The following is a 19,601-nucleotide window of genomic DNA, read 5'->3' as shown; positions in this document are numbered from 1 at the left end:
CTTTACATGCTTTTTTGGTTGTACATCTATTGTCTGTTTGTCCCTTAAATATGGATTACTCTTCCTGTCTGACCTCTGACACTGTCTATTATCGGATCTTATTAGCCTTTATGGGTTAGAAGGCCACAGTAATAATGGCCCACACAGATTGGGAAAAACAGTCCAGAGGTTTATAGAAGAAAATATGCAATGTCATCCTACTAAAGCTTGGTTGTGGACACACTAATGATTTAAATGAAACCAAACCTTGCACTAGAGGTGCAGATACATAAACTAGATACGTGAAGAAGACTTCAGTGAAGGTAAGTCAGACAAGTGTGCAGATCTGTGTGGATCTTATGGTTGACAGGAGCGATGGTTCAGTGTTGCAGAATGACCTATTTACACCAGGAGAGAGGATGGAGAGAATAGATGCAGAGAGGAGGCGGCAGGGAGAGGAAAGGGAGGGGACGGAGAAAAGGGGGACCTTGGAGGAGCAGAATGAAAAGTAGTTTGGTGGAAAGCGAGAGAAAGATGGGGGAGGGATGAAGACGGTGGAAAAGCAATGGAGTGAAAGAAGCGTATATCCAGCCCTAAGGGGAACGATAAATCAATCCCGCCTCTTCCTGATTAAAGCCGGAACTCTTCCTCCTCTGCCTCCTCCTCTTCCCACTCATTGCTGTCAAATATTACCTGAAGTATATCCAGAAATGATTTACACCTGCAAAAACCTGGAAAATGACACTGTTGAGACATTTAAGCATAAAAGTTAGTCTGAAGTGTTCTCTATTGTGGTTTCAAAGAAGATCTAGTTATATACATCCACTCTCCACCTGAGCAGAAGAGGCTTTCTGGATGTTTTACTGGAAGCTGCCAGATGCTGACCTACTCTACTGAAGGTGGGAAGAAAAGGAGGAAAATTTAAATAGAAAACCACTAAATTATAATGATATTTCACAATATTACTGTATCCCCCAACAAATACTTAAATCTAATCATCATCCCAGTGATGCTACCAGGAAAATGTTTCTGTTTTCCCACTGTGCGAACGTCCAATAAGAAATGTGTCTGAAGGGGGTCAGGTGAACCTGAAACAAGCCAAATAATTCAAGACCCAAAGAATGGCCAGTTTTGAAACTGTAGTTATAATGATGTACACAATTACATGCTCCGATATCTAAAGGGAGCTCGTTCACTATTTACCACATACTAACTTAGTGGTTTTATCAGTCTATTTCATGTCCAAAACATGCTGTGCCACATCTGAAATATTTAAGACCCCCTTCTTCTCCTATACCCTTAAAGACGACCACCCTCCTACATCCTTTCAGCACAGCTTTAGACTCTTCCATTCTAAAGTGAAATTGGATTCTGACTAATCTCTGCCAGCACATTCAGTTTCCTCTCATTTCCTCCTGCACTGTTTAATTCAGTATTTAGCCATTCACAGAAAGGTCACATATTCGAATAAACAGACCAATGGAAAACCAATGTTGTATTGATTTTTTATTTTATCTCATTCATTTTGTTTTAGTGGATTATAAAAATCTGTTTTGCCGTGTGGATGTACTGTAACTCAATAAGGTGAGATGAGTTTGTGGCTCGGGAGAGACAGCGATAGGTGGGCAGACAACAGGAACGAATCCTACTACACACTCAAACCCAGCTATACTGCAAAACACTGCCAATGACCCAGTAAACAATTCACTTTCTTTTTATCTTCTTATTTTCTTCCTGCCCACATCTGAACAAACTCTCCTGTCGTGGCCAGTGGTAGACGATCTGGTCGCTAGGGCACCATAGCAACAGAATCGGGTGAGGGGTGTTTGTGTGTAAATGTCTTTGAGTCTAACGCTCATCCCAGAAGAGGTGTGGTCTTCGCCCATTACCAAGCCAGCGTGTGTGTGTGTTATGGGGTGGCAATATGTTGTTTTGAAAGACAAGAAGGGATGGTACCAAACGTGAAACCTTTTTATTTACATTATCAGGTCTGTTAGGCACCTCAATGTTAAATCTGACCCAAGCGACCGGCTTTCAAAGGGATAAAAATGGAAAATAACAATAAAAATGGTGTAACCCGCCATATGTACTGTTGCTGGGATACAAAGTAATAAGGGGTCATTAGAGGTGCAGCAGCTGTATGTTACTGCACAGAACAGGTTTCTGGTAATAAAAAAAAATAAAAATAATAATAAAAAAAAAAATACTAGACAGTATGTTTCTGAATGATTTCCCTTTTTAAGTACTTTAGGAACAGCTGCAGAGAATTCAAAACAGAGAGCCACTCACAAACTAGCCTTAGACACTGTATTCTGTATGTTTTATACATATAGAGTGAGAGGTCACATACAGGCCAGGTATGAATATTTAATGCATGCTGATTCCTGTGAAGCTCATGAAGAACCCACCTCTATTGACTGCAGAAATACCCTAAAAAATAATAGATGAAAAGAAATGTCAGGTTTTGTTTTAGTTTTTTGCCAGATGATGGACTGGCTATTGATTAGTGGTCAACCGATTCTGTTTTTTTGACAGCCGATACCGATGCCTATATCTTGGAAAGCAGGGGGGCCAATAGCCGATATAAAGCTGATATATATATATATTTGTATTTATTATTATTGATATTTAAGAAATTTGAAATAATTTGACAATGGATTAAAAAATAAATGTGTAAAATAAACATATTTAAGATGACAAAGTATTTTTGACAAATAATTAAATATTTAATAAAAATATAATTAAATAGGAAGTAAACACTAATCAACAGAGCACTCAGTATTCTGGGATATTTGTGTGCATTGGGAATCGTATTTTTCAAATACAGCCAAGGTAACACAAATTTTACATACAGCACACAGAGAAGATGACATGAATATGACAGTGGGCAAATGCATAAAGCGCTGCATAATTTTAAATCATGAGTTCTATAGTATATACTTCTATACTTATGACAGAAAAACAAGAGGGAGAGTTCTAAGGTGCAGCCTTTCTCAGCGTAGTCAAAATAAAAGTCTTGAACACATCAGCCAAGCAGAAAAACTTATAAGAACTGATATCTATTATGATTTTATGGAAAGTTTTATGATACCTGGTCGATATTTGACATTTTTCAAATATCGGCCAATGTAAAGAATATCGACCAGGTATCATAAAACTCATAAAAATCATAACAGAAATCAGTTTCATAAAAGTCTAACTTCCTCTGTTATTCGTAGATTTTTTTTATTCTGTAGTTTTGTGTTCTTATCATCTGTAAACAAAGATCAACAACACAGAAGGAAATCATTTAAAAAAAATCTATTTCTTTTATTTTCTTTGCACACTGTTAAAATTTTTTATAAAAGTTTTTTTATTGGCACCTCAGGTTAAACATTCTTGAAATCTTTCCACTCCACAAAAGGTTCTTGATAAGGTTCTTTAGATTATTAAAATGTTATTCACACTAAGAAAAAAGGAATGAAGGTTATTTGGGGAAACCAAAAATGGTTCTTTAATGGCATCATTGTGAAAATCTCAACTTTGGAACCTTAATTTTTAAGACTGTAGGGAAAAAAGGAAACTTAAAGGGGTGGTTCGGGATTTTTGACATTGGACCTCATTTTTAAGTCAGCCTGGTTGTTATTCATTAGTGGAGACATTTTGTTTACAAAATTATCCAGTCTTTATATTTGGATAGATAGCCGATGCTAGGCTAGCGCGAGTCAACGGGTATATGTTAGCCAGCCATTAAAAACCGTTTTACCCGCTCCACAGTGCACCAAACGCAAATCAATTATAACACTAGACTATCGATGCAAATGTCCGTTGATAGAATAATGTTAGAAATCAAACTTACCTTTCATCACATTGCATTAGTTATAATTTGTTCTCTGTAATCATAAGCCTTGTCGACAGCAGCAGCGGAGTGATATTGATTACCTAGGCAACCGAGTGAGCCGGTCCACACATGACGCAAGTGTATTTACCTGCCGCTGGCACACTGATTATCACTAACATCACATAAGCAGAGCAAAGTAAAATTCCGCAGCGGCTGAGAAACTAGTTCCTTTAGGATCATTGAGATGAAAGGTAAGTTTGATTTCTAACATTATTCTCTCAACGGACATTTGCATCGATAGTCTAGTGTTATAATTGATTTGCGTTTGGTGCACTGTGGAGTGGGTAAAACGGTTTTTAATGGCTGGCTAACATATACCCATTGACTCGCGCTAGCCTAGCATCGGCCAACTATCCAAATATAAGGACTGGATAATAAAAAAAAAAAATGTCTCCACTGATGAATAACAACCAGGCTGACCTAAAAATGAGGTCCGATGTCAAAAATCCCGAACCACCCCTTTAATTCAAGATTCAAGAGTAAATTTTAATATCATGCCTTTTGCTTCTCAAGTTAATCTATTAAGACTGCTTAGAAATGTTTACTGAAACAACACAAAACCCCAGATTTTTTTTGGAGTGAAGATGGTTAGCAGGAGTGATGGTTTACAAAAATAGCAGCTGTGACTCATTTCCTGGATGGGTCAATCTGCCTGGGGTTACTGTGGTGATTAAATACACTCTGGATCTCTTAATGGTCGTAGCTGTGCCATCCCACCTCCTGGGACACGGGTCCCCTGCCCCTCCCGGTGTGTTTTGCTCCTCCTTCATTCGCACTTATCATAAGGAGGGATTGGTGAATACTGTGTATAGTCTCTAGAGACACCCACTCACTGCCGAATGATAAGAAACGTGCGTTACTATGTGTGTGTACGCGTGTGTGTGTGTGTGAGTTTGATTCAATTTGCGTGTGTGTTTGAGTCTATGTGTGAATGAGTGTGTGACAAATAAGGGGGGTCAGAGAGATAAGCTACTGACAAATCCAATAATTAAACCTCAGAAAAATATCCAGTGCACAATAATAACTACAATAAATGGGCCTGGAGCTAATTTAGGAGGGTGGGCTTTTCATTCTTTTGTGATTATTCTGGACATAAGCTGCCATTAAAGCTTTCGTAATAGAGAAAGCCAATCAACCAATGAGATGGCAAGTGAGAATATGTCCCTCCTCGTACAGACAAAGAACAGACATGATGTCTTAACCTCAACGATTAATAGAAATGCAGCTCAAAGATAGAACAGTGATCCAAAATTAGGGGTTATGAAACCCCATTTCTATTCTTGCTTTGTTAAACCAATAAAAGGTCCATTCAAAATTAAAAATATACACAAATTATTTTTAGAGTCTGATGAAGGTCGTATGACCGAAACGTTGTGCGATTAAAATTAATTTTGCAAGTTAACATAGTTAACATTATTAACAAATTAAATAATTGTGACAAATGTAACTTTGTTTAACAAATGTAAAACTGTTAACTATTAATAACAAATGTAATAAACATTTGTAAATAATTTGGGCTTTCAATAGAGTAAAATAATCTTAACAATATGTTAAACAATTTAACAACAACAACAGGTTAAAATGAGCCCATTTCTGGTTTGGTGTCAATGGAGAGGTACTGGAAAAAGGTACGGGAATTTTGTGGTACAAATTCTTTAACAAAGGCTCCTCAAAGACAACACAGCTTTAAACCATGACTAGCATGCTGCTAAGAAACCAATAATCACACTTGAAAAATGTTTCATACAAACACAAAAAATGCTAATCATATTCAAAAAAGAGAGAGAGAGAGAGAGAGAGAGAGAGAGAGAGAGAGAGAGAGAGAGAGAGAGAGAGAGAGAGAGAGAGAGAGAGAGTCCTCCAAAAATATTGCTAATTACTTTGTGCTCTGCCTTGGAGGATCCAAAGGGTTCATGAGCTGTTTTTCAAGCCCCTGAAGCAGAGAGAGGATCAGATTTGTGGGAGACCATCTCTGTCCTTAAACCATTCTGATTGAACACATTCCAAATGCCACAGGGTCAATGCAGTTGGTGCATTCAGGCACTGAAGATAATATATGCGCATGCTATTTACAGTGCTTTCTTAATTCTGTAGTTTATGTAAAAACCTAAAGCCTCAAGTTCCACCCTTCTGTCAGATCTAAAGACACCAGCAAATCGCAGTGGACTGACGTCGATGAATCAGACTCATGTGTATTCCACGTCAGCCTCTGTTGAACTTCATGTTTGCTTCAGCTCGTACAGTTGCCCTCAGGCGCTGTGATTGTGCACATGAGGCAATACGAGGTCATAATTCAGGTCAATGCTTTTTAGAGACATAAATCATACGTCTGAATTTATTCCTCACATTTATTGGTGGATTTTAGGTATGTAATACAGTCTATCCCTTTGAGTGTGCGGATTATTTCTGCATGCTACTAACACATTTCTGTCATCGCCTGTTATTAAACATCCATAAAACATGCTCTGACACCTTTGAGCTCCAAAAGTGGCTACAAATGAATAAAAAATGTATGAAAAAAGAAATATACTTAAGGTTTTAATGGTGTGCTAATACTGAAGACTTTTCCTCTAATCCTTCAGCCGAGTTTCTTCAGATTAGTCTTTGTCTTCTGGTGGTCTTGGCAATACAGGAACATATATATGTTTCTGTGTTCCTTAATATGTTACTGAGTGAAACCAGGGCGATGTGCGCAATATAAAATTACATCACATTACAGTATGTTACTCTTTCAGTCACACTTTCAGCAGGAAAAATCACGCAATTCAAGCACAATGCTCAAGGGTCCAACAACTGTTCCCCATCTGGGATTCAAACAACTGGCTCCATATTCTTTTCAAAATGTCAGTTCTTACAGTATGATCTTACTGTAGCTGACCTGTAAGACTATTATGCTAAATAATAAAACAAGCAAAGGTCTGGAAGTGCTGACTAACAGCTGTGATTATTCTTCATGTGATGCTAATTTTGCAGAGTTTGCCACAATAGACTATGTAGATTCACTCAGCACCACACTGGCGGCAGAATCGCTTAGCTGGTGCTGAAACGAACACAAGGGAAATGATTAGTACTCCAGAAGAGCATTGCCAGTGACACCATGTAAAATCTCTCATTATGGAAAGCAGAAGGCTTTTTAAAGGACACTGACCTGGACTAATTGGAGACGCTTTGGAACAATCTATCAATGTCTAGCCCAATCTCAGGACGTAAACGAGCAGTACCAGACCACTTTTTATTTCTATAACAGAGCATTTATCCACTCTAAAAGGCAGCATAAATTACATGAAAGTACATTACTGAAGCTAGACAGTGATTTTACAAAGTAAATAATTCATTATTTTTGAGCAAACAGTGCACATTTTATTGGTAGATCATTAGGCATGATATTAGTTCAGTGAGGAGGAGACCAGGACTATGTACGTATACTAAGCACTAAGCTTACTATTACTGCAGTATACAGCATACATACATATTAAAATAATAATAATAAAAAAAAAGTAAAAATATATTATATATCTAAATCTGATTCTCAGGTGTGTTGGGTTAAGAATGAATCTAAATGTGCCGTTGTAGGAAATATTCACCCCACATAAAAGGATGAGCTTTCCAGCCCACCATACACAGAAGAGCACAAATCTACACAATCAGCCCCTTGTACTGCATGTCCGGTTGCATGGCTGATTCAAAAGAGCTGATATTACGCAACGTTATAATGTCATTGTCACAAGCCCAAGATGTGCATTCATCTAGAACTTCACTTTACATGTGTCTGGTTCTGGTCTAGGCCACTAACAATATTTACATTAAGGCGTGACAGAAGCTCTTTTGTAAAATGACACTGGCCTATTTATTCCCATGTATGTTGCAGAGATACACATGGCAGAACAAATCCTGACATGTCACCATCAGCCACATGTGAATGCTGCACATCAACTCAATGATGGAAAACATCAAAGTCTGGACAAGCAAACAGCCTTTTTCTAACTTCATATGACTGCTATGATGTAAATATCCCAATCCCAAGAGTTTGAAGGCATGACTACATGTCTATACAAACAGTATAGCCTAAATTTCTTTGTTAATTGTTATCGGTATTCTATTAATTTATTTATATAAACAGTTATTTTTATGATTATTTTTGCACTGAATTGAATTCACCCTTCAATTTTATGTTTAATGAAAATATATTTTACCTTGATATTTATGGTTTTAAAATGACAATAACACAAACTGCTCCCTTTATAGTGAACATTAAATACAGTAATCGTTCATTATACTTTAAACTTTGTAAAAGTGCAAAAATGACAAATTATTGTGTAAACAGAATCCAGGCAGATGAAGAGAAAGGGGAAAATATTGAGAAGAGATGTTGAGAATGAGAGCACATAAAAAAGGAGAAACACTCTAAACACACTTTAATTAGTGAAGGCTAATTGTGGTTTAATTGCCTGCTGAAATAAATAGCGAGTAAAAGGTCTTGTTGAATAGTAACAATCTCTCAGTTGTCCCTATAGCTACACTGAGACAAAAACAAAAACACAACACTGCAGAGTATAAATCCACACAGATCACACAATGACAGCTCAGAGAGTGTGTCTGAGGTTGTCAAGTGCAGTTGGCTTGTGTTGGTGTATGTGCTTCAGTAAAAGAGTGTTTTCTTTTGAATGTGATTCACATGTTCCATACATCCTTAGCTAAACACTTAAAGGGTTAGTTCAGCCAAATATCAAAATTATGTCATTAATAACTTACCCTTATTGTTCCAAACCCGTAAGACCAGTTTAAGATATTTTATATTTAGTCCGAGAGCTTTCTTTCCCTCCATTGAAGCTGTGTGTACGGTATACTGTCCATGTCCAGAAAGGTAAGAAAAACATCATCAAAGTAGTCCATGTGACATCAGAGGGTCAGTTAGAATTTTTTGAAGCATCGAAAATACATTTTGGTCCAAAAATAGCAAAAACTAAGGCTTTATTCAGCACTGTCTCCTCTTCCGGGTCTGTTGTGAGAGAGTTCAAAACAAAGCAGTTTGTGATATCCGGTTCGCGAATGAATCATTCGACCAAATCGAATTGAATTGTTTTAAACAGTTTGCGTCTCCAATACGCATTAATCCACAAATGACTTAAGCTGTTAACTTTTTTAATTTGGCTGGCACTCCCTATGAGTTCAAATAAACCAATATCCCGGAGTAATTCATTTACTCAAACAGTACACTGACTGAACTGCTGTGAAGAGAGAACTGAAGATGAACACCGAGCCGAGCCAGATAACGAACGAAAGACTCGAGAACCGAGGAGCTGATGATACTGCGCATGTGTGATTCAGAGTGAAGCAGACTTACACACAGAGCGTCTGAACTGAACTGATTCTTTTGGTGATTGATTCTGAACAGATTCTGTGCTAATGTTATGAGCGCGGTTAAACCAAAGGCTTGAATCAAGGGCAATCATCGCCAATGATGCCATTACATCGAACGCAAAAGAACCGGTGAACCGTTTTCTTCAACCGGTTTATTGAATCGAACTGTCCGAGAGAAGTACTGGTGATCCGAAAACTGATGCAACCAATAAGGCAATTCTTAAGAATTGGTTGCATCAGTTTTCGGATCACCAGTACTTCTCTCGGACAGTTCGATTCAATAAACCGGTTGAAGAAAACGGTTCACCGGTTCTTTTGCGTTCGATGTAATGGCATCATTGGCGATGATTGCCCTTGATTCAAGCCTTTGGTTTAACCGCGCTCATAACATTAGCACAGAATCTGTTCAGAATCAATCACCAAAAGAATCAGTTCAGTTCAGACGCTCTGTGTGTAAGTCTGCTTCACTCTGAATCACACATGCGCAGTATCATCAGCTCCTCGGTTCTCGAATCGGACGCGTCTGACAGAAACGCTCTTGACTCAAGAACGAGTCAGTCTGTTGTTCGTTATCTGGCTCGGCTCGGTGTTCATCTTTAGTTCTCTCTTCACAGCAGTTCAGTCAGTTGTACTGTGTGAGTAAATGAATTACTCCGGGATATTGGTTTATTTGAACTCAGAGGGAGTGCCAGCCAAATTAAAAAAGTTAACAGCTTAAGTCATTTGTGGATTAATGTGTATTGGAGACGCAAACTGTTTAAAACAATTCAATTCGATTTGGTGAACTGGTTTAAAAAGATCCGGTTACATCGAAAGATTCGTTCGCGAACCGGATATCACAAACTGCTTTGTTTTAAACTCTCTCTCACAACAGACACGGAAGAGAAGACAATGCTGAATAAAGTCATAGTTTTTGCTATTTTTGGACCAAAATGTATTTTCGATGCTTCAAAAAATTCTACCTGACCCTCTGATGTCACATGGACTACTTTGATGATGTTTTTCTTAAATTTCTGGACATGGACAGTATACCGTTCACACAGCTTCAATGGAGGGACTGAGAGCTCTCGGACTAAATCTAAAATATATTAAACTGTGTTCCAAAGATAAACGGAGGTCTTACGGGTTTGGAACAACATAAGGGTAAGTTATTAATGACATCATTTTAATATTTGGCTGAACAAACCCCTTAATGCAACTGACTGACAGTTCTAGTTTAATTTTAGGGTAAAACTAAGACTACTCCTCAGTCTGACATGAGCTGAGATGACATTCAGTGATGTGGTGGCTGCGAGACACGCAGACAGACAGAACACTTTAGAATATGAGGGCAATGCAACAGAGTTCACAAAGGTCATGGCCAGAGCTAGTTAAGTTTTCAAGACCCTGATCATGCAACATGTAGCCCAGCGTCCAATTCAAAGATCAATATGTTCTCATCTGCAGCCAGCCACTCATCAATAAATGTCTGAATGATTTGAAAAAAATATTAACTCATGAAATCATATGCAATATGCTTTTTGCATATATTATTTGGCCAAAAATATATTATTCAACATTCTGACTACAAGTGGACACTCATTAAAAAACAAAGTCTCAAAGGCACTCTATTAGAATAGTGTGCAGCTACCATGACCAACCAAAATCACAGCTCAAACGCACACAATTAGAGATACAATAGCAATAAATGCAATCTTGCAAATATTTTATGTAATCTTTCAAATATTTATTTAATGTCACTCTTTAATGTCAAATATCTAAATTAATTTCTGAAAGATTTAATTTAAAAATAAAAAGGTTATACTGTACATTTCATGCTTTTCTATTTATTTAAATACATTTTAATGTCTATTTAAAGCTTAATATAACCAACTTAATAGAATAAGCCACAAGTCTAAATGTGTCAGACCAACAAAGCCCAATGTAATGCAGTCAGCATGTGGGATGAAACACACATAAAAACGAATGAAAGAGAAAAGACACATGCTGGCAGCCCATCCCTCCAGAAACAAAAAAGGCAATTATCAGCCCGCTGTAGTCTGCTTTTGAATCTAGGCAGAGACACACCAATGAAATACATAAGAAAAAAAACTAAATTTACCTCTCAGGCAAGAAGGTCTCTGTATGTGGTAAGAGTGAGCTGGCTTGTCATCTCTGTTAGAGTAGATTCCTCTTTCATTTGTGCCGGCTGTTTGCTTGGTTTAAAATCCTTTGACTAGAGGAGTAGGTCACTGTGGCTTACACTATGCGCCATCAAGAAGCAGAGCATGTGTGTAATTCCTTAATGACGTGTCTTCTGAGGGCTGTTATGCCTCTGTGCATCCTTACCTCAAGCCTTTACTAACTGTATCTGATGCTCACTCTCTCTTTCTGCCTCCCTCACACACAGCAAACACAGATTGCCCCGTCTGCCACCTCCTACTTTGACTTCTCCCCGCCTACCTAATGAATAGTTAATCACAGTGTGGGTAGACCCCTCCCCCCCTTTGAAAAAGATCCACACACACACGTGCTCCACACAATAAGAAATGCATACACACATCAAGGAAAAATCCTCCCCCTCTGTCAGCTGGTGGAAATTTAGCGTTTCTCAGGCTGGGCTAGAAGACTCACCCCTCCTCTAGGCTTTCCCTCTGAGCTTGACCTCTCTATTATGACCCGTGTCTCAACCTCGTGCATGTCTGGACTCCTTTTCACTCCCTGTTTGCCCTCCTATCACCTACTGACAAATCAATATGATGTCAACAACATGCAAATGCTCACTGTATATAATTAAAGGAGCCTAGTATAGACAGTGATCGATAGATGCCAGTGCCAGAGAATTTGAGTTAAATTATAAAGATATTTAACCTCTTGCTTCCAGTCAAAAAAAGGTTAATTAGTTCATTGAAGGAATAGTAATGAATTCTACCTTTATTTAAGATAATAATTCATCAGCACATGTTTATATATAGCAGAATGGGACATACTAGCAAGGACAAACACATTCAAAGCAAGATGCCAAATTACTATCGCTTACCATAAACCATCTAAAAGCCAAGGACTGCAGGTGACTTACAACTTAACTCTAAGCAGGACCCTTGATCCTGTGTCTCCAAGGTGGATTTGCAATTTTAAGGTATTTAGTTTTCTAAGGTAAGCACATTCAATTACGAAAAGTGGTCTCCTCTGTGACTGCATATCAGCAGGAGTTCAACTGCAAGCATGGATGCAAAGATAACAGCTCAAACACTCATTTCAATGCAAAGTGAAATTAAACACTGAAACAACTTCTTTATTCCCCAATTTGCTACACAAATCAAGGAATGTCAAGATTTAACAGTGTTTGTTGTTGTAGCATATTTGCTTGTGACCTCAAACATACACAGTCCAGTGAAGGGCAGAATGGGTTTCCCTTATTATGAGACATTTTTCACATATTTTCCTTTCCACTGACGTCTTTTGTGGGGGCTCCTGTGTTGGCAGATGCAAAACAGAGGGAGTAAGCCTAAATAAAAGGTTTGTTTCAGTTCTTCATAATTGGCACAGAAGATCACCAGTAAATGCTCTGGGGAAGCAGTGAGAAAGAAAAAAGACATAGGAAGACATAAAATGTAACAATTCTTTCAAAAACTTTTCCCATACTCTAAAGATTCAGTAATGGCACTGTGGTGCTGCAGTGCAGTAGTGAGGAATGCATGTTTGAGAAACATTAACACAATGCAAATCAATTGGTTATGGTATTTGTTGAAAACGCAACCAGTACTGAATAAGACTGAATATGTTTTCTACCCCTGACTAGTTTATTTCACAACTGGAAAGCGTCTGATTAATAGGGAACTAACAGGATAAAGTGAATATCACTTGACTGATAATATGACATGGCGGGAAATTGCGATTACAGTTTATGTTTTAAAGCTGTACCTAGAAACCACATATTACATCTTTACCATGGAATTTTTGGTTTTAACTGTGGTTATTAGGGCTGTGTATCACCAGCAAAGTCACGATACAATACATATCACGATGCAGATGCCACGATATGATACGTATCACGATACAGGGCTGCATTGAATTTTACCTCAGTAGAATTTAGTAAAATAGCTGTTTATGAAACACTGCATACTTTAGGGCTAGTGCTAACTATAAGCAGTTGACCTCTACAATATGAAGGGCCTCCATAACTGTACCACAGTACAATACAGGTAATGGCATATGTATAATGTTTACATTGGGCACTCCCCACCAGGTACAACATTCTGATTGTTTGCATATTGTTTTTCAGCCCATAAATAATAATTTACTCATTCTAATAAATTTATATTGTAATGTACTCATATTAATATATATAAAAAAATCATCTTAACATTGATGGTAGGTTATCATTGCACAAATTAATGCACTATTTGTTCTAAACTAATGCGCTGTCTTCTGTATCTCACGCACACACGAAAGAGAGCGCGTACACAGGGTTGCCAGGTTGACAAAGATAAGTAACACACTTAACAGATATTTCCGTATTGTGCAATGTCTCGGGGATACATTTCTTTATATGTATATAGCTTTTGCGGCCAGATTAAACCTTGTTGTAGCCTAAATATTAAGCTCTATTCATAATTTTTTTTTAGAAACCTTGCACTTTTCTACTCAATTTTAAATGGTGTTCTTGTATTCCAATTTAAGCACTGTCCACTGCTGTGCACGTGCCACAATATCGACACAGGGCCAGCTGTAACGATATTCGTATTGTCAAATCTTTGTGACAATACATCTTCATATCGATATTTGAACACAGACCTAGTGGTTATCATGATCTAAATGTATGCTATTGTGAAAGACCAATTATTAATTTGAATAAAACTCAAACAGTCAGAATAATTATATTTCACCATATAAAAATTAGGTTGTTACCATTTTTAAAGATGTTATAGTCAGGCAACACAAACCTGTTTCATGATTTCATGAAACAATATCACTCATTAGAACATGCATATACTAAGAATAAGAAATTTATTTTTCTATTAAGATATTTATTTCGTTAAGGAAAAATGCCTGAAAAAGTGTAAAGAATTCAGAAAACACAGTCATGTTCTGATTAAACTGGGTGATAAAAAAAAAATAAAACACACAGCAAATGGACATTCACCCCATAATCGCTTTTCAGTAAAGTGACACCAAGAGATTTTCATTCAGTGACAAGTTCTGAGGTAAAGAAACCAAGTCATGCAGACATTAAAAGGCTATGAGCAAAGACATTCCTGTTGTGTTGCCATGCCAGAGCATACAGCCACAAAGGGCCCATCTTTCAATTGCATCAGGTGTAATGCTAATTGGATTGTTTAAATATTTAAACCAGCTTGAGGGATACAAAGGCAGAGGGATTTGGAGGGGCACGGGTTAAAAAGAGCAAGAGCAGCAGAGGGGGCAGAAGAAGAGAAAGAGATGACAGGAGAAGAAAAGACAGAGGAATATGGATGTTCTGAGAAAGATAGAAAGGCTCTTGTTGTTTGTGGTCCTCCAGGACAGGACAGGACATGAGTAAAACAAAGAGAACCAACAGTGGAGCATCATGGCTGTTTGAGCAAAGTAAGACCTCCTTTGTCTGTGTCGGGGGAAATGAACAATTTTGTTGTTTTTGTTTTTCTTCTTTCTCAGCAATCAACGGGGCGGCTCATTACGGACTAACGAGAGGGCTGAAGAGCACACTTGGGACGACTGGGACCTGCCAAGTTTATGAGAGAGGCCAAATACAAAAGCTGTCAGTAATGAGTTGAAATGAGTCCATGTGAGTCCCACTGGAGTGAATCCCACTCTGGCATGATTGGTCATGTAAACCAGCAGCTTTCGAGCACTTGTTTGTGGAACCGGGATAAAACTGTGTGTATAGCCAGATCAACATAATGGCAGTGTCACTCGCATTTATTCTAAGGACAGTAAAATAAACAGTTCACGATGAAACAGTTCATACGCTACTGTTTGGGACTCAGTAAGGTTTCTCTTATGCTTACTAAGGCTGCTTTTATTTGATGAAAAATACTGCAATAAAAGTTGAAATATTATTACAATTTAAAATAATATCACTTCCTTAGCCAATAAGAGGCGTTATTCATCACAAATGAGCCAGTTGATACCTCCGATATATACTAAACCCATAACACAAAGAGTGAGTTGACTCCGAATAGATTTTAACTATTCTGATTTGCTCATTTAGCCAAGCATATATAATTTAAGTAGTCCACCCAAAATAAACATTGTAATTACTCTTCCTTAAATGTATGTTTTTATATATTTTGTGGAACAATGTTTTTGTTTTGTTTTCTTTTGTTTTGTAAGTAGAATGTAAGTCATTGTAACTCCAAGACAGTTCTTCAAAATTTCTTCTGTTGTGTTTCTCAGAAGTCTGGAATGACCTGAGGGTGAGTAAATGATGCCAGAATTATAATTTTTGGAAGAACCATCCCTTTAATATTGATGCTGTATCTAATGCAGGCCTAGAAGTCATTTTAAGAGAACAAGTTCTCTCTGATCCCGTTGATGAGGTCTGGCAGCTCTTGGGGACAGCTGGTCTTTCGTTTATCAGGTCCAAACCTCTCCACACACATTCTGTCCTTATCTGTCCCACCCTCCATTGATCCAAAGAACCTTCTCCTCTTATCCTGCTGTGTACAGAGCCGGTCTGAGGGTCAGATTTATGGCAGCCCTTCAGAACAGCTGCTGCCGAAGGCAAGCAGATATATCCACATTAGTCTTGCAACTCTTGAGACAGTCCTCCCTTACTTCACTGTTTTCTGTGTGCTCAGCCGATACCGCACACACTGAAGCGTGCACCACAGAGAGAGTTACATGGGTTAGCTTAAGCAGGAACATGGGTAGACTCCGTAATTCAATGAAGACTCTGAACAGCAGGGCTATTAGAGGTGTAAAAGTCAAAGTGTTTGGATCAGAATGTTCTCAATGATGTAAATAGTTTCTCTGAAGTACTACTTAACAGATCGCATAAAGACAGAGACAGAGAATTACAGAAAATAAGAGAGAAAACAGCTAAGGAAGCAGCTGGTCAAAAAAGGGAAATTAAATCAACACAAATGATGCTAAATATCTATATTCATACTTATGAAACTGGTTCTGCAGGGCTCACCAAATTTTTGGATTCCCTAGAAGCTCTTGGGGCAGGCATTCTTCAGATTTTGTTAGCCCAAAATTACTTTAACTCGCCCGAATAAAAAAAGATATGTAAAAAACTAGTAGCATATATGGATGTAACAATTCACTTAACTTAAGATGCGATAAAATTCACGATACAGATTACACAATACAACTTTCTTACTATATATATATATATATATATATATATATATATATATATATATAAACGTTTAAAAAGAAAACAGCATTGTGTGTGTGTTACAAATATAGAAATATCTTTTGTATTATATTGTCTACATTATATCTAATCAAATAAATGAATGAATGAATGAATGAAAATAATATTTCACAATACTAAATTTTATATAAAAAATTATTTGTATTGCTTGTGAGACTTCTCACACTATGCAAGCCAGCTGTACGAGTATAAACTTTTTAAATGTGTTTTTTTAAATAGGAAAAATTCTCTAAATTACACCATAATAGTCAGAATAAACTCAATTAATGACATCATAATAAAAATGATAATTCTCTCACATGATACAAGCCAACCATATACGAATATCAAAGATTTGTACAAAAGATTCCTCCCAAACAAAAGACTTAGATGACTATGGTGTCAAACTGATGTGAGATTTCTGATCTGTTTCAGTGAAACATTTTGAGAAAAGGCACATGTGTTTATACACACACATAACCTATAAACCGAAATTTTGTGGGCCAGACATCGAAAACATGTGGATCATGATGAACCATGCCACAGATCAGGGCTCTGAACATTTAACTGTGTCAGTTGAAGAGTCAACCCCAGGTCTGACATCAAGTGTGTTAACCCCTGGGGTCACGGTTCAGTGACAGAAGGCTGAATCAGAGTGAGTGTTAACAAAAAGCCCTTCCTCACTTGTCGGTCAAACGGTGGCTGTCTTGCCTAGGCCCATTTAACCCCCCCCCCCCCCCCCCCCCCCTTGGCTTTTCAGGAGCCTCTATCAACAGGAGGTGTTGTCATTTCTTCAGTTAATTGCTGGCTGAGTCCCGATCTGCCCTCAAGAAATCTGGACAAGAGAGGGAAAGCTTTGGTCACCTGCCAGAGCTTGTGTGTATCCCCACCAAACTCGCACACATGCACCAACATCTAAGAATACAATGGGGCAAAGCAGCTGCACTCCAGAACCACAAGACAGTCCTGAATACGTAATTACGAACCAAGACAAGCCATCTGTGCCATGGAGATCATAACATCTGTTTTAGATAAATAATATGCACAAATAAAGAAAGCTGATTTTTTTTATCCACAAGATTTCCTACTACATCAATTCAAAGCTTCCTTTTTACAGTATGACATAACACACGGTTTAAGCCTATGAACTAATATGAGGGGACTTAATGATGTAACCTCCCGTTGGGACCACCTGTTCTGTATGAAAACACTGATAGAGACTTGTAACCCTATATAGGTCTCACAGGGATGGCTGAGGGTCCTTCAAAAAGACTAAATAAATTTACATTGGTTTATTCAGATTTTTAGCCGCTTGCAAAACAAAGTCAGTATCTATAAAGGAATATTGATAATACAACTACATGGACTGGTGTGTCAGGTTAGTACTCGGAGGCAGAGGTAAGTGGATTCAACACAGTCTTTATTTACAATATGGGAATAGTGAGAGGGAAGGAAGTGCAAACTTGGTGCGGGGTCTCTGGAGTTCGTGTCCGTGGCAGCCGGGTGAGTATGCTTCTATGAAAGCCAGGTGAGTATGCTTATATATCGAGACGTCAAAGCCACACAATACGAGATTCCAATCCTTATCTCTTCTCTTGCAGTGGGAGTTCGATAGTCGAAGGATCACTTAGGCACTCAGGAGATATCAAGGCACGTAGGGGAGTTCAGATCACGGAATATGCCTAGAGCGTTCTGGAGACAGGAAAACTTTACAGCAGGAGTCTTCGTGAAGACGAGGTGAGTCGGAGACAAGTTCACAAGGTCGATCCCTGTTGGAGGCTTGACCATGCATTGGGGTTTCCGGAGGTGTTTTATAGTGCAGGGGTAATAGAGATCAGGTGCTGGTGAGTACAATTCAGGAGAGAGTGAGCGCTGGTGATTGGTTGGAACCGGGTCTGCCCGATCCCTGACATGGTGTGTCTCTGGATACTATACAGACTATGGAACTAATTACAGGAAATTAACTTATTGCATTATCTTTCAGACTAAGAAAGAACAGGTCGAATTACCTAATATATATTTTTAAAAGCATTTATGCTTAGGCTCCCTTTATTTGATCAAAAATACAGTAAAAACAACAATACTGTGAAATTGTTTTACATTTACATTTAATCATTTAGCAGACGCTTTTATCCAAAGCGACTTACAGATGAGAACAATAGAAGCAGTCAGGTCAACAAGAGAACAACAATAGTATACAAGTGCCATGACAAGTCTCAATTAGTCTAGTATAGAACGCATAGCCAGGTTGTTTTTTTTTTGTTGTTTTTTTATGAAAAGACAAGAAAAGGAAAAGTGCTAGTGTTAGTTGGTTAAGTGCAGGTGAAAAAGATGAGTCTTTAGATGTTTCTTGAAAATGAGTAAAGACTCAGCTGTACAAATTGAGATTGGAAGTTCATTCCACCAGCTGGGCACAGTCCAGGAAAAGGTCAGTGAGAGTGATTTTGAACTTCTTTGGGATGGCACCACAAGGCGTTGTTCACTTGCAGAGTGCAAACTTCTGGAGGGCACATAAGATTTAACCAGTGAGTTTAGGTAAGTTGGTGCAGTGCCAGTGGTCGTCTTGTAGGCAAGCATCAGTACTTTGAATTTGATGCGAGCGGCTACTGGTAGCTAGTGTAACCTGATGAGGAGAGGAGTAACGTGAGTTTTTTTTGGCTCATTGATGACAACCCTCGCTGCTGCATTCTGGATCAATTGCAGAGGCTTGACAGTACATGCAGGAAGGCCCGCCAGGAGAGCATTACAATAGTCCAGTCTGGAGAGAACAAGAGCTTGGACAAGAAGTTGGGTTGCTTGCTCTGACAGGAAGGGTCTAATCTTCCTAATGTTGTATAAGGCAAACCTGCAGGACCGGGTCGTTGTAGCAATGTGGTCTGTGAAGCTTAACTGATGATCCATCACAACTCCTAGGTTTCTGGCTGTCCTCGAAGGAGTAATGGTTGATGAACCCAGCTGTATAGAGAAGTTGTGATGAAGCAATGGGTTAGCTGGAATCACCAGGAGTTCGGTCTTCGTAAGGTTAAGCTGAAGGTGAGG

General features: G+C 38.3%; 1 protein-coding gene across 10 annotated transcripts in view; it reads right to left on the bottom strand.

Moving 5' to 3' along the window:
* LOC132119466 (neurofascin-like) overlaps nucleotides 1–19,601 on the bottom strand; it is a 98,391-nt gene that overhangs the window by 66,757 nt on the left and 12,033 nt on the right. For 8 of the 10 annotated variants that reach the window (XM_059529475.1, XM_059529472.1, XM_059529470.1 and 5 more), the window contains exon 1: nucleotides 11,322–11,590. The exons of the other annotated variants lie outside the window; for them this stretch is intronic. The gene's annotated coding sequence lies outside the window, so the exon portion shown is untranslated. Of the gene's footprint in view, nucleotides 1–11,321; nucleotides 11,591–19,601 lie in introns of those variants that run through there. 10 annotated transcript variants of the gene reach the window in all.

This window comes from Carassius carassius, chromosome 38, assembly GCF_963082965.1.
Source record: "Carassius carassius chromosome 38, fCarCar2.1, whole genome shotgun sequence".
Classification (NCBI taxonomy): Eukaryota; Metazoa; Chordata; class Actinopteri; order Cypriniformes; family Cyprinidae; genus Carassius; species Carassius carassius.
The sequence above is the reverse complement of the archived record's forward strand: the minus strand, read 5'-3'. Positions and strand labels throughout refer to the sequence as shown.